The sequence below is a fragment of the Sarcophilus harrisii genome, chromosome 4 (genome assembly GCF_902635505.1).
Source record: "Sarcophilus harrisii chromosome 4, mSarHar1.11, whole genome shotgun sequence".
Classification (NCBI taxonomy): domain Eukaryota; kingdom Metazoa; phylum Chordata; class Mammalia; order Dasyuromorphia; family Dasyuridae; genus Sarcophilus; species Sarcophilus harrisii.
The window spans coordinates 332,450,409-332,466,156 of NC_045429.1; the positions used below are offsets into that span (position 1 = coordinate 332,450,409).

The following is a 15,748-nucleotide window of genomic DNA, read 5'->3' on the forward strand; positions in this document are numbered from 1 at the left end:
GCTGAGTACTCAGCTCAACCCTCACCTCCAATTTGAGGTTTTTCCAGATGCCACCCAATTGCTAGTGTCTTGCACCCTAAATTATGTTGTGATTAATTACTTTTTTGTTACTTTGTATACTTTTTTTTAACGTTGCTGTTTTGTGTCGAGGAGCGGCGTTGTTAAGTAGAGAGCGAGCTGGTCTCAAAGTCAGGAAAACCTAAATTTATAGCCTTCCAACACTCCAAGCCGCTCTCTTAAGATTTATATCTTAATAAATATGCATCTTAGTTTATAATAAATAGTATAACATCTCTTTAATTTATAATAAGTATTGTAATTAATATAAACCTTAATTTAGAAATTACAGAGAATTGCCAAGACGTTTAAATTCACAAGCCTGGCCCAAAGGCATATTTAGAGTGTGCTTCTGTATCTAGGCCGTGGTGAGGGTAGGGACTGTTTCATTCGCCTCTCGGTATCCCTAGCAACGTGACCGGTCTCTAGACGCTTAATAAATGCTTGTTGCTAGATGGGTTGATTACACGTGCCACAATCCAATCAGACACCACTAGTCCCTGGAGCAGCTACCCTGAGTTTGTAGTTTCGTCAGGTGACGTCACCACGTTCCTTCCCTCGCTGTACTCTGGGGGTTGTAGTCTGGGCAGGACTTCAAGTTCCACATTGCTTCGCGTTGGGTCGCGGCGCCTGCGCATTGCGCGCGGCGGGCAGAGCCGAGTCCGGGGCTCTTTTGTTCCGCGGAGCTGGGACGATTGGCTGGGCCCGGGGGAGCTTCGCTTAGCCTAGCTGAGGTAAGGAGGGGCACCAGGCTCTGGACGCGACCGCAGCTCCTCTTGGCTTAGACAGCTCACCTTCCTCTTCGCCGTCTCCAGCCTTCTGCGACGCGCTAGCGGCGCGACACCGATTCCCCCCGGGTTGAGTCGACGCTGCTCTGAGGTAAGGAGGGAGGGGTGTGTGTATATGTGTCTGTCTGTGTGTATACGAGAGTATGTGACTGGTGACACGTTGGGATGGGGGTCTGCAGAGCGGCAGGGGGCGGGGAAGGCGCTGGGCCGATGGGGATAGAGCCGTTAGGAGCCCGGAGCGCGGGAGACACCCCGCGACCCCCTCCCCCACTGCTCCCCCTGCCCTCAATCCATTCCCGCGCGCGGACCCCGGGAGGGGGCGGGGCTCGTGGAGCGCGCGCGGTGAGGGCGAATCCCGCGTTGGAAACTGCTGGTGTGGCGGTCGGGCCCCCCGCACGTGGGGGCAGCTGTGAGCGAGGGGTGTTTTGCAAGAACTATTTGCTAGGGGGTCCGAGGACCCGCGAGAGAGAAGAAATGTGTCCCCGATGCTTTGCGGGGAGGGGCTGAGCTTAAGCTACTTTAGCCTGTATTGTTTTTGCCTGCTATTCTGTAAAAGAAAGGGGGCGGGAACGCCTTTCTGCTGAATTGGGGAGCAACATAGTACTCAGCTTCTGAATTTTTGTAGCCAATGCAAGTTTAAAATTGCATTTAAGAAGAAAACTAGGTTGAATAAGGTTCAATTCTCCACCTCTGCCTAACGTCTGTAGATTATCTCCAGTTGAAGTTGTCTGTAGCTTGTTTGTACACAGTTTGCACCTTGTTTACCTCTTGCGAGTTCCTCGAAAGCAGGTACTTTTGTAGTTTTGCACAATGCCTGGCATGTGAAAGACATTTAATAAATGTTTGTTGACGTGACGTAAGTTGTCTGTAGCTTGTTTGTACACAGTTTGCACCTTGTTTACCTCTTGCGAGTTCCTCGAAAGCAGGTACTTTTGTAGTTTTGCACAATGCCTGGCATGTGAAAGACATTTAATAAATGTTTGTTGACGTGACGTAAGTATGCATGTTGTTTCCCCGATTAGACTGTGAACTCTATGAGGGCAAGGATTTTCCTTCTGTCTTTGTGCTTATAGTACATTGCCTGACTCGTAGTAGAAGCTTCATAAATGGTTATTGACTGACAACATAAAGAAGACAAAAACTTGAGAAGCCAAAGTTCTCTTGCTTGGCATACTTAATATTAGCAAGTAATAAGATTTCGAAATAAAATATCATTCATGTTACATATGAAGGATTGTTTCCAAGACGATTGCAATAGGAAAATGAAATTAACTTTTAATTAATTTCATTTCACTATGTTTCTTCCCCACCCCCACCCTGTAATAGATTATTTTCCACAAAGTATTGTGGCATCAAACTCGTGCTCAAATTTTGGTTAGACTCGGGAGTGAGAAAGGCTTTGAATCCCATCTTAGACATTTACTAGCTGGTTGATCCTAGGCAAGTCCCTTAATCTTTTTTCAGTCTCAGTTTTGTAATCGACAGAAGTTTGTGGGAAGACCTCTTGCTTTCTCTCCCTCCGTAGGCTGTGGGCTGGCATTCCTCAGTTCTTTTAATTTAGGTTTAGTGCTGAAAGGGAACCTAAAGATTAAGTGCTTTGTAGTTGGTGGGAAAGCCTAGGTGTTTGTTTACCTGGTTCTTACCTTCCAGGTTTGGTTGTTGGTTTTATGGATCAGCTTTAAATTTTACTTCTTCGTCCAGCCTTGCGTCTAACAAATTTTGGCTCTTGATGCTTGGTGGTGACTGAGTTTAACTTTTGTAATTGCTTCCTTTGGAAAGGATTGCTTGTGAAAGTGTGTAAGAGGATGCCTTTTCTTTTTGATCTTTTGTAAAGTGCTTCTTGGGTGCCAAATTCAGGGTATCTGAAGTGTGAGAAAGCACCCTTTGAGTTATTTAAATGCAGCAACTTTCACCTCTTTCTACACTACCCAGAAGATTGTTTTGTAAGAGCTTTTATGTACCCATTACTATGTTAGGCTGAAGACTTCCTGTTTGTGTGGCTTTACTTGGGCTATTTCCCCATGCCTGGAATTCAGCCTCTCCTCACCTGAGCCAAGCTAGAATCCCTAGATTCCTTCAAAGCTCAGTTTAAACCTTACTACAAGAGTCTTTTCCTACTTTTTTCTCTGCAGGGGACTGAATAAATGCTCGTCGATTTATGAAAAGACCTAAAGGACAACCATTTCTTTTGTTTGTTTGTTTTGCTGAGGCAATTGGGATTAAGCGACTTGCCCAGGGTCACACATCCAGGAAGTATTATGTGTCTGAGAACAGATTTAAACTCAGGTCTTCCTGACTTCAGGGCTGGTGCTCTATTCACTGCACCACCTAGCTGCCCCAAAGACAACCATTTCAGCCAGTTCTTTTCACCATTTACCCTAACAAAGGGTCGTTTCAATTATTAGGTAGGTGAGTGACTGAAAGGTCCAAAGGTGAATAGAAGCAAGAAATCCTTTATGCTGTGATCCTCCCAGAGTTTTTTATATGGAAGATAATATAGTTAAAGAAAGCCTCTGGGTTTTGGAAAATCTTCATCCGTTTTGCTTTTTTTTCTCTTCTGAATACATTTTTTTATTTCCAATAGCTTATATATTTCAAATTGTTTTTTAAAGAGCATAGTGCTACAACCCATTGTCAATTTCTTGATTAGAAAAGATATGTGCTTACTGTTTCTTTGTATATATGATTATTAGATATCTTAATTTTTCTAACTCCTATTGAAATATACCAATAGTCTATTAGAAAGGAAGTTTTTAAATGAGAGAACTTATTAGATATCTTAATTTTTCTAACTCCTATTGAAATATACCAATAGTCTATTAGAAAGGAAGTTTTTAAATGAGAGAACTTAAGTACACTTTGAAAGGAGGATTGACATTTTAATGTCATTTTCCAAAGGACATAATCATAAGGATAGTAGGTATAGTTTTTTTCCCTAGCTATGAGCATTTATTTATCACCTGTTATGTTCTAGGCATTATGCCAGTATTGAGTATACAAAGAAAAAGTTTTTGGAGATTGGAGCTCTCCTAGCTGGAGGATCACCAAAAAGCTTCAGGTACGAGACACTTAAAGATCAGCTCTGAAGGAAAGTAGAGCTTCTAAGAGGAAGAGGTGAGATAGAAATAGACTTCCCGACGCAGACTTAAGATGGAATGTCTTAGTAGGCAAGTTTCACTCTAATGTAAAAATAAGGTAAAGACAAATAATGTGAAAGACTTTATATGTCAAATAGAATTTGAGTTTTAACCCAAAGGAAGCTGCCAGAGCTTTTGAGCAATCTTGACTCTGGCAATTGATAAAATTCCTATAAATCATTTATTCTGAAGTGGTATGGTATTTGTTCACTTGTTTCAGTTTTGTCTGACATTTTGTGACCCCATTTGGGGTTTTCTTGGCAAGGATAGAGGAGTGGTTTGTCATTTCCTTCTCCCAATTCTTTTTACAGATGAGGAAACTGTCACTTGTAACAAAGGATTGAAAAAAGGTACAAAACAGTTCAGCAAAACTAATAGTCATAATATATGCAATAAGCAGTAAGAGACATTTTTTTTTCATTTTTCAGTTAATGTTGTCTTTCTGCACTTCTCTGAATTACTAATGTTTTCCATTTCTCAGGGCATAGTGGGATCGGATTGAATTAATACATCAATATTTTTAGCTTTTTCCCATTTGGTTTGTTAATTTTTCTCCCTGTTCTTGGCTACCCTAGAAAATACTGACATGAATGTGTTTTGGAGTATGAGAGACCTTTTGTCTTTAACCTCTCTCCTTCCTATTCCTAAAAATGGGATTTCTGGTCATTGAGTATAGACACTTTAGTCACTTGGCATAATTTCAAATTGATTTTCAGAATGGTTGTACCAAATTATAGTTCCATCAACAGTGTATTGGCGTTCCTGTGTTTTGCAGTCTTTCTAACATCATCTTTGCCAATTTGGTGCCTGGTGGGGAAACCTAAGCTCTTTTGATTTGCATTTCTCTAATTTTTAGTAATTTGGAGCCATCTTTCATATGATTATTAATAATCTGACATACTTATGAAAACTGTATTTGTCATCTATTGAGAAAATGTTTTCTTTATCTTATATATTCATAATAATTCCCCGTGAATCTTAGGAGGCATCTGGCCCTTCCTTATCACAGATATTTGAAGCAAAGATTTTTGTCTCTAAGTGACAGTTTCCTTACTCTATTGCATTATTCCTTCAAAACCTTTTCAATTTGATGTAATCAAAATTAACCATTTATCTTTTGTGTTCCCACCCCCTTGTTTGGTCAATTTCTTCTTAGGACTTTTATTATTCAGATCTCATTTCCTATTTAGGGTTAGTTATCCTGCTATATAGTTTAAGATTATTGGTCTAAACCCAGTTTTTGTCCAACTGTTTTACACTTTTCCCAGCAGTTTTTACATCTTAAATGTGCTTTTTTAGGAGCCAAAATAAACTCCAGGTTCTTGATCTTTTAAGTATCTGTATTAGTAAGAAGTTGACATAATAGAAAGTAGCAGAAGCAGGGATTTGAACCCAGATTTTAAAATTCCAAATTCCACAATATTTTCACTAGACCTTATATTTAAATCTCTTCTTTGCTGCTTAGTATTGATGTGATCTTTGGACAAATCACTTAACCGCAAGTGTATCAATAAAGTGAAACTCAAGAAACATCATGGTTTCTTACTCTTCAAAATTTATGGTCCTGTGATACAGTATCTGAGAAACATTTCTTTTTCCTTTCTTTTTTTATACAAACCTGTATTGAATTGAGAGTTGTTGCTAGTTATTTGGACTTTCAAGGAGGGAGATTTTTATCTTTGTATGCTTCCAAACTTGGACATTTTCTGAACTCTGAGTTAATTCTAGGTTTGACTTTTTTTTTCCTTTCCTTAAAAGGCTTTTAAGAGAAGGACCCTATAACTGGGTAAGCTTTGCTTCTGTAGAGTTGGTTCTGTAGAGAACCACAAATAGTGGGGAACTCTGGGAAAGGTATACTTGAAACAAGGATATTTAAAGCAGAATGTTTACTCAGTGTGATTGATGAGATAATGGTTCTCTAATTCACATATACTTAATGTAATATAATCATATAATCACTCTAGTTTGATGTAATGATGTAATCACTCTAGTTAGCATATACTCAGTGTGATATGGTGATGTAATAGTTCTACAGTTGGCTCAATGTGTTGTAGTGATATAATCATACTAGGGTATTTAAGGGCTGAGAGGACTGGAGATGTGTGTGCTCGAGCTTGATCCCAGACTCCAGACTCCATCCTTGACCATTATCAACCATCCTCAGGGTGGCTTTCCTGCCTTCATCACTTCTCCACCTAAGACCAACGCCTGTCCAGAGATCTTCCCAAAAGCTAGTCCAGATATTGCAAGTTCTATATCTACTTTGGGAGTAATACTGACTCAACTTATAGTGGTTCTGTCTACATGGGTTACTTACCAAAATGAAAAACCATTGACACTTCTCAGATATGGTTTATGAAGGATCCCACAGAAGAGCCTAGCATGGGTTACTTATAGGCCTCATTATGTGAATTTATGGCATTTTTTTCTCCACTATCAGGTTTTTCATCTGAAAACATTACTTTCACCAATAAAGCCATAACTTGAGGAAAAGACAAAAGGAACTTTTGAATTATCAGAAGATGCCATATATTAGTGATGTCAAACTCAGATATGGAACCATTTCCCAATTATATTTACTCTCATTAGGGCCACATTTGGGAATGTTGCTGACTTGTATATTTGACATCTCTGCTGTTATGATTAGGTTTCACTTGCCTTTTAATAATAGTTCCGTAGTGCTTTTGACAAGACATCAATTTTCCTTTTTTACCATTGGTTTAATTATTCAAATACATCTTGTTGATCTTCCTAAGAGTTAATTTAGTTAATATGAGTGTTTTTTTTTAAAGATTCCTTATGCCCACCTAATATTCCTATTGCCTACTGAGTAAAATTCAAATCCTTAACTCTTTCTGGACCCAAGTAATATTTCTAATCTTGACATTCTTTACATAGAAGCCCTCAGCTTCAATTGTGTAATTCCCTTTCATTCACTTATTAAAGATGTTATCAGTGACCAACAAGCATGAATTAAGCTCTTATTATGTGTGAGGAACCATGCTAAACCCTAGGGAATATAAAGTCCAAAATACAATCCTTATCCTCAAAGAGCTCAAATTCTAATGGGTGATTCAACATAACCAAAATAACTTAAAATATATGAAATTTAAAATGGAACTTTTTTGCTAAATGAAGAAAGGGGTAGAGTGTTGGGAGGGGAGAGCTCTGGGGACAGGGTCTGGTCAGGGTTGGGGCTCATTCTGCCACAGAAAAATGCCTCCAGCAGATAGCAGAATTTGAAGTCTTGAAGTGAATTCAAAGACAGAGGTGAGAGAGATTGTTTCAGGACTATATCACCTAGTTCAAAAACTCAGATGCAGAAGATGGAAGGCTGTGTGCAAGAAATAGCAAGAAACCCAGGACCATTGGATCATAGATTATATAGGGGGAAATAAAGTGCCCTATAAAGAGTAAGGAAGGTCCAGATTGCAAAGGGTTTTAAAAGCTTAACAGAAAATGGCATGTTTGATCTTAGAAGTAATGGAATACACTGGAGTTTAATGAGCAAAGCTTAGAGAAGCTATTGCAGTGATCCTGGTGTGAAGTGTTGAGATCCTTAATTAAGAGATATTGTGAAGGTAGAAATAAAACTTGGTAACAGAACTGGATGCATGAGATGGGTACAAGTGAGTAGTTGAATATTATAGTAAAGTGGAAGTCAGAATAACTAGGAGAATTGTGCCTTTGACAGCAATAGAGAAATTTGGAAGAGAGAAGAATTTTTGGGAGAAAGATAATGAGCTTAACATCAAATTTGAGAGGTGTAAGAGGCAGAAGTGGATGTTATGAAACTGGATCTCAGGAGAAAAGTTAGGCCTGGATTTATAGATCTGGAAATCATTTGCATAGAGATGATAATTGTGGTCTTGGGAACTATAAGACCACCAAGTTATATAGTATAGAAGGGATTCTTAAACTTTTTTGTGTCATAGACCCTTTTGGTCCTAAAGATCCTCTCTCAGAATAATATATTGATGTTTTTTCATAATTGAAGGAAATACTAAATTACAGCTAAAGGTTAAAATATGTAACTTTTTTTTCCCCCAACCAAGTTAATGGACCCATCTTTTAAAATCTATTTATAGACCTTTTGGGGAGAGGTTTAAGGATCCTCGGCATAGAGAGAGAAGACTTAGCACATTCTTGAGCAGTAGCTGTAGTTTCTGGGTGTTTCCCTAAATAAAGCTCCCACAAAAGATACTAAATAGTATCAGATGGGTCAGGAGAAAGCAATGTCATGAAAACTCAGAAAAGGGGAGAGTATCCATAGAAGGTGATCAACAGTGTCCAAAGCTGTAGAGATTTTAAGGAGGTTAGAAGAAAGTCATTAAATTTGGCAAGTTAATATACTTTTAACGGATTTAACATGTATTGGTCAACCTGCTATCTGGGGGAGGGGGAGGGGAAGAGGGGGAAAATTGGAACAAAAGGTTTTGCAATTGTCGATGCTGAAAAATTACCTATGCATATATCTTGGTTTTTTTTTTTTTTTTCTTTAGAGATCATTTTTTAAAATAACTTTTTATTGACAGAACATATGCCTGGGTAATTTTTTACATCACTTGCACTCACTTCTGTTCTGACTTTTCCCTTCCCTTCCTCCACTCCCTCCCCTAGATGGCAAGCAGTCTTATACATGTTAAATGTTATAGTATATCCTAGATACAATATATGTGTGCAGAATCGAACAGTTCTCTTGTTGCACAGGAAGAATTGGATTCAGAAGGTAAAAAACTTGGAAAGAAAAACAAAAAATGCACGTGTCTTGCTAATAAAAAAAAAATGGCAATTAAGAGAACATTGACATACTGTTGAGGTCTAGATTTGGGGTACCTAAATGAAATTAGGGTTTAGTTGAGGTCTAGTGGCAGGTTTGGGATGCAGGGAGTCAAACAGAGCACCCCTGCAGCCTCCTTGGATTCGGTGGTAAATGAGGTCTAGTATCGGTGCGAGTCCCCAAGAAAAGCATTTATTGGTCCCAGAGCTAGATTGATAAAAGAGGTTTGTTATTGGGTAAGTTAAAGTATAGGTGAAGGTAGAGATAAGAAGGGCACGCAACAGAGGGTCCAGTAGACAGAGGGTCCTCACATGGCTAGCATGTTTGGAATTTCTACCAAGAGGGGGTCCCAGTATCTCCCTTTTATAATGGGAGATTTAGCTCGAGGGGCTTTTGGGTAGCCCCAAAGTTGGCTCAGATCCGGGTGGGGCTGGGACAGGTCCGGATCTTCTATTGGAATTCAAAGGGACCAGGATTTGTGAGTCAAAGGGTAATTACAGTTAACTAGAGGGGTTTGGGAATCAAAGATAGGAATCTTTCCCACATCAGTACTAGGATAAGTTTTTTTTAGTAGTGGGGAAATGGAAGTGTGAAGGACAGTAGGACCTTGGTTGTAGGTAATTTCCCTATTTCTGCAAAGCTGAGCTCTTGAGCTCTTGCAGAAATAAGCTGATGAGCTAAGTTCTTTTCAACTAGTCCTGACCAGTCCTCTTATATGCCATGATGTCAAGCATTCCACTTGTCCTAATCTTTGTAAATTCTAATCCATAGGACAGAAGAGGTGTTCACTGCTTAAATACTGCCACTCCCCCAATTCACTCTACTTGCCTTTTTTTTTTTATTGAAGCATTTTATTTTCAAAACATAAGCAAGGATAATTTTTCAACATTGACCCTTGTAAAACCTTGTGTTCTAATTTCCCCTCTCATTTTCCCTTTCCCCTCCCCTAGAAAGAAAATAACTTAATATATGTTAAACATGGTCAAAATATATATAAATCCAATATAGGTCTACATATTTATACAATTATCTTGTTGCACAAGAAAAAGCAGATTAAAAAGGGAAAAGAAATAAGAAAGAAAATAAAATTCAAGGAAATAACAAAAGAAGTGAAAATACTATGTTGTGATCTAAACTTGGTTCCCACAGTCCTCTCTAGATTTGATGGTTCTCTTCATCACAAACAAGATCATTGGAACTGGCCTGAATCATCTTATTGTTGAAAGAGCCAAGTCCATCAGAATTGATCATTGTATAATCTTGCTGTTGCTGTGTACAATGATCTGGTTCTGCTCATTTCACTTAGCATCAGTTCACGTAAGTTTCTCCAGGCCTCTGAAACATCCTCCTGATCATTTCTTATAGAATAATAATATTCTGTATCATTCATATACCATAACTTGTTTCATATATCATAATTGGTAAGCCATTCTTCAACTAATGGGCATCCACTTAGTTTCCAGTTTCTTGCCATTACAAAAAGGACTGCCACATTTTTACACGTGTAAGTCCTTTTCTCTCCTTTGTGATCCTTTATGACCGGTAGAAACACTGCTGGATCAGAGGATATGCAGTTTTATAGCCCTTTGGGCACAGTTCCAAATTGTTCTCCAGAATAGGTTGGATTGGTTCACAATTCCACCAACAATGTATGTGTCCCAGTTTTCCCACATCCCCTCCTGCCTCGGCCCGCGAGGCAGAGTGTGTGGACCCTGAAAGAAAAGAGATAAGGGCAAGAGAGAGGGGACACGCAAAATGGAGGCAAGGCAAATCCATCTGATCAAGCCTCATTTTAATGGGTGCAATAGTACAGATATATATAGCAGTAGGAAAGAAGGCAGGGTTATTCAAACACAGTACAGGGTGAGGGTCCTAGACAAAGGGTTAGTATCCTGCCCAAGGATGAGCTGCTCAGATGTTTCTGTTGGCTGGAAGCTCTATGATGTGATTAGGGGATGCCTAGATATCTGCCTATTCAAAGTTAGGATGTGATTAGGAGATTCCTATTCGGGAAGTCTTTGGTATGATGTGATTAGGAGATTCAACCTATTCAAGGTTGGCCTTATGTGGCTGTAGATTAGTGCCGGCTCCCCACACCCTTCAATATTCTTCATTATCTTTTCCTGTCATTTTAGCTAATCTGAGAGTGTATAATGGTACCTCAGAATTGTCTTAATTTTCATTTCTCTGATCAATAGTGATTTAGAGCACCTTTTCATATACCTAGAAATGGTTTCAATTTCTTCACCATAGCCTTTGATTATCAATTGGAGAATGGCTTGAATTCTTATAAATTTGAGTCAATTCTCTATTTTTAAAATGAGGCCTTTATCAGAACTCTTAAATGTAAAAATGTTTAACCAATATATTTCTTTCCTTTTAACCTTGTCTGCATTAGTTTCGTTTGCACAAAAACTTTTTGACTTAATATAATCAAAATCATTAGCTGCTTATTAAAATCAATATGGTTCTCTGAATTCCCTGAATGGGTTCCCTTTTGATTTCTTTTTTGTTCCTCTTTATTGATATAAAAGATTCCTATAAAACCCAACATGGCATCTTTTGGGAATTGCTAATAAATTAATTATGTTTGGACTTGATTGCCTCAGTTTATTTCAGTTGCAAAGGGGACCTATCTACTCTCTAGACCTAGGTGAAATTTCATCCAAATCTGAGATGATTCCATTCTTCCTATTTACTTTTTCTCATTTAAATTCTTTCAGAGTTCATACTCCACTTCTTACTCTAAACATTATCCTTAAGTAACTTTATAAATGTGTTAGTTTGTTGTCTTTCTCTACAGAATACACAGTTTGTTTTGTTTTGCTTTGCCTCCCCCAAAGTCCTAACCACAAGATGATGGAGAAAGATCACCATCATAAACAAACATCTGTTTTTATTTAGTATTTTTCCCCACTTACATGAAAAAATAATTTCTAACTTTTTTTTCAAACTTTTGAGTTCCAGATTCTTTTCCTTTTTCTCTCCCCATTTCCCCTCATTGAGGATACAAGCAAAAAATACAAATACAGGCAAAAATAGGGGGTGTGTGAATGTGTGTGTGTGTGTTTGCGCGCACGCGCACGTGTGCTGTCATGCAAAAAATTTCTATAATGATCAGTACTGTGAAAGAAAATAGACCAAAAAGAAAACCTCAAAAAAAAAAAGAAAAAAAAGAAAAAAGTCTGCTTCAATCTGCATTCGGATATCATTGGTTCTCTTTTTTCATAAGTCCTTCAGAGTTCTCTTGAATCATTGTATTGCTGAGAATGTTACATCATTCACAACTGATCATCTTAAAATATTACTGTTACTTTGTACTCAGTACATTTTCCTTTTCATCAGCTCATGTAAATCTTTGCAGGTTTTTCTGAGAGCATCCTGCTCATCATTTCTAACAGCACAATAATATTCTATCGTAATTATTACCACATTTATTTAGGCATTCCCCAGGTGATGAGCATCCCTTCAATTTCCAGTTCTTTGCCCCCAGAAAAGAGTTGCTATATATATATTTTTTTTGTACATATGGGTCCTTTTCTTTTTTATCTCCTTTGGGATTCAGACCTAGTAGTGATATTGCTAGATCACAAGGTATGCATGGCTTTATAGCCATTTGGGCATAGTTCTGAATTGCTCTTAAATAGTTGAATCCATTTACAACTCTACCAACAGATGCACTTGATTTTTAAGGTTTTTGTTGATAATGTGCTGTTTTTATATCACCTAAATTTCTCCCAGTGCTATATCTTCTAAAGAGCATTCCATATAACAATGCTTTTTTTTTAAATAGCTTTTTATTTTTCAAAATACATACCAAGATTATTTTCAAAATTCACCTTTGCAAAACCTTGTGTTTCGAATTTTTCTCCCTTCCTTCTTCCTACTCTATTCCCCTGGACAACAAGTAATTTTATGTAGATTAAACATATGCACTCCTTCTAAATAGATTTCCACATTTATCATACTACGCAAGAAAAATCAGATCAAAAAGAAAAATAAGTGAGAAAGAAAAAAAAATCAAGCAAACAACAATAAAAAAAGGTGAAAGTGTTGAGGTTGGAAAGGGACCCCAAAAGGTTGGGAGTCACAGACTGTACTGGAGTGTCTCTAAAGTATTTGCAGGCTTGAACCCATATCCAAGTCAAGGTACAAAGTTTATTGTAATTGTAATGGATATTGAAGCAGGCTGAATTCCAAATGAATTTAGCAAAGAATGGGAAGCACTGAGGCACATTTATCTAGTTCTTCATGTCTAATAAAATATGCTAGGATTTTATGGCCTACAGGTAGAACTGAGGAGTGGTCACAGAAATTTAGTTATCTCTGACCAGCAGATCTAGAATTATTCTAAGGTTAGAGAGTCTCAGGATCATTACTATATCTTCCCTAAAGTCTAAGGGCAGAAATATTATATTCCTAGGCCAGAAGACTTTTACAATTATTGACAGACAGGTTGCCAGATCAATAGTACTCCAAGATTGGGGGGGGAGGGGAAGAAAGGGAGACCTTGGGATTATAGATTATAAAAGCAAAAGATTTAGAATCACTGACAGGTTTCCCCTAGAAGCTACATTCCTTCAGAAATACTGTGCTTTGATCCACATTCAGTCTCTATGGTTCTCTCTCTAGATCTGGATGACTGTTTCCATCACAAGTAGAGACAGTTCTGGATCAAAGGGTATGCACAGTTTGATGGCCTTTTGGACATATATAACTCTACCACCTCTTTTTACAGCAGATAGATTTTGAATTATTCTTTAATCTTTAAACCCAATTCAGATGCCTTTTTAATTTTTTTTTTTTTTTTTAACTCTGATGCTTGCCCAGAGTCACACAGCTAGGAAGTATTAAATGTCTGAGGACAGATTTGAACTCAGGTCCTCCTGATTTCAAGGCTGGTGCTCTATCCACTGTGCCATCTAGCTGACCCATCATATATCTCTTTTTAAGCTTTCCCTTATTTTCCAGTGAGTCCCTTTGCAATTCATATAGCACTTTGCACTTTTCTTGTAAACTTATGTATTTTGCTTTTCTGAAATACTCAAGCATTTGCTGAGCATCTATCTTTGTTAGGCCAATCAAGAGCTACAGATACAAAGATGAAACAATACCTACTTTTAAGAAGTTCACATTCTCTGCGGGAGACTATTATATAAATAAAAGTAGTAGAGGGGAGCATTTGGGATATCAGAAAGATCTTGGTGTAGAAGGCCATGCTTAAGCTGTGACATAAAAGAAGAGAAGGATACTATGAAGTGGAGGTGAGGAGAAAGGGCGTAAAAGACATAAACCAAGAAATGGAGTGACTTGTGTGAAAAATGAGAAAAGGTGGATTTGACTGGACCATATAATGCAGAAGGTAAGCAGTATAAAGTGACAGGAAAGAAAATAATCAGTTCTTTAAAAGCCAAAAAATAAATTTTATATTTTATCCAAGAGATAAGCCACTGACATTTATTTTTTGTAATAATAGTTTATTTTTCAGCATATATGCAAAGATAGCTTTTGACATTCACCCTTGCAAAACTGCGTTCCAGATTTTTCTACCTCTGCCTAGACAAGTAAACCAATATAGGTTAAACATAAGCAGTTCTTTTAAACATATTTCTACATTTATCATGCTGCACAAGAAAAATCAGATCAAAAGGGGAAAGAAATGGGAAAAGACAAAAACAGCAAACAACAATAATAATAAAGGTGAAACACTATGTTGTGATACACATTCAGTCTATAGTCCTCTCTCTGGGTACACATGGCTCTCTCCCTCACAGGCTATTGGAATTGCCCCAAATCACCTCATTGTTGAAAAAGAGCCACGTCCATGACAATTGATCATCACATAATCTTGTTGGGTACAATATTCTCTTGGTTCTACTCACTTTACTTAGCATCAGTTCATGTAAGGCTCTCCAGGACTTTCTGAAATCAGCCTGCTTGTCATTTCTTACAGAACAATAATAGTCCATTACATTCATATACCATAACTTATTTGACCATTCCCCAACTGATGAGCATCCACTACCAAAAAGGACTGCTACAAACATTTTTGCACGTGTGGGTTCTTTTCCTTTTTTTTTTTTTTTTTTTTTTTACTTAACTTCATTTTTTTTTTTTTTGCCACCAAAAAAAAAAAGGTGAAAATACTATGCTTTTATCCACATTCGGTCTCCATAGTTCTCTCTCTGGATCCAGATGGCATTTTCCATCAAGTCTATTGCCTTGAATCACCTCATTGTTGAAAAGAGCCAAATCCATCACAGTTAATCATTACATAATCTTGTTACTGAGTACAGTGTTCTCTTGATTCTTCTGGTTGATTCACTCAACATCAATTCATCTAAGTCTTTCTAGGCATTTCTGAAGTCATTTGCTCATCAAAAAACTCTTCTTTATAATGTTATCAGTGCCAAATTTCTATATCCATTGGCCTTTTCTGAGTCCTAATATTTCTTCACAATCTCTTCTCCTTGATCCTTTGTTTTCTAGTTTTGGGGACACCATTATCTATGGTTTTCTTTCTGTCTGTGAGACTTTCTCAGTCTTTTTTGTGGGATTCTCATCCTGGTTATAACTACTAACCATCATTGTCCCTTTCAGTTCAGTCCTGGGCCCTCTTCTTTTTTCTCTACAATATTTCACTTGGTGATCTCATAAGCTCTCTTAGTTTTAATTATCATCTCTGTGCTGATGATTTTCAAACCTACCTCTTCAGTTCTAACTTCTCTGCTGACTTCTAGTTTTGCATCTCCAACTGCCTTTCAGACATAGCAAATTGTAAACATGTAAACATCTTAAACTTAACAAGTCCATATCTAAACTTCCCAAATTCTCCCCATCCAAACTCCATTGTTAACCATCAAGTGCATTCTCTCATCCTACATTTACAACCCATATTTCATCCTAGACTCCTCACTATGTCTCATCCCTTTTCTCTGATTTGTTGTCAAGGCCTCTTGATTTCACCTTTGCAACATCTCTTGAAT

General features: G+C 37.8%; 1 protein-coding gene across 2 annotated transcripts in view; it reads left to right on the top strand.

Moving 5' to 3' along the window:
- The first annotated feature begins 683 nt into the window (after positions 1-683).
- Positions 684-15,748, top strand: part of CBX1 (chromobox 1) — a 37,891-nt gene continuing 22,826 nt past the window's right edge. For both annotated transcript variants that reach the window (XM_012548395.3, XM_003768333.4), the window contains exon 1: positions 684-936. The gene's annotated coding sequence lies outside the window, so the exon portion shown is untranslated. The remainder of the gene's footprint in view (positions 937-15,748) is intronic.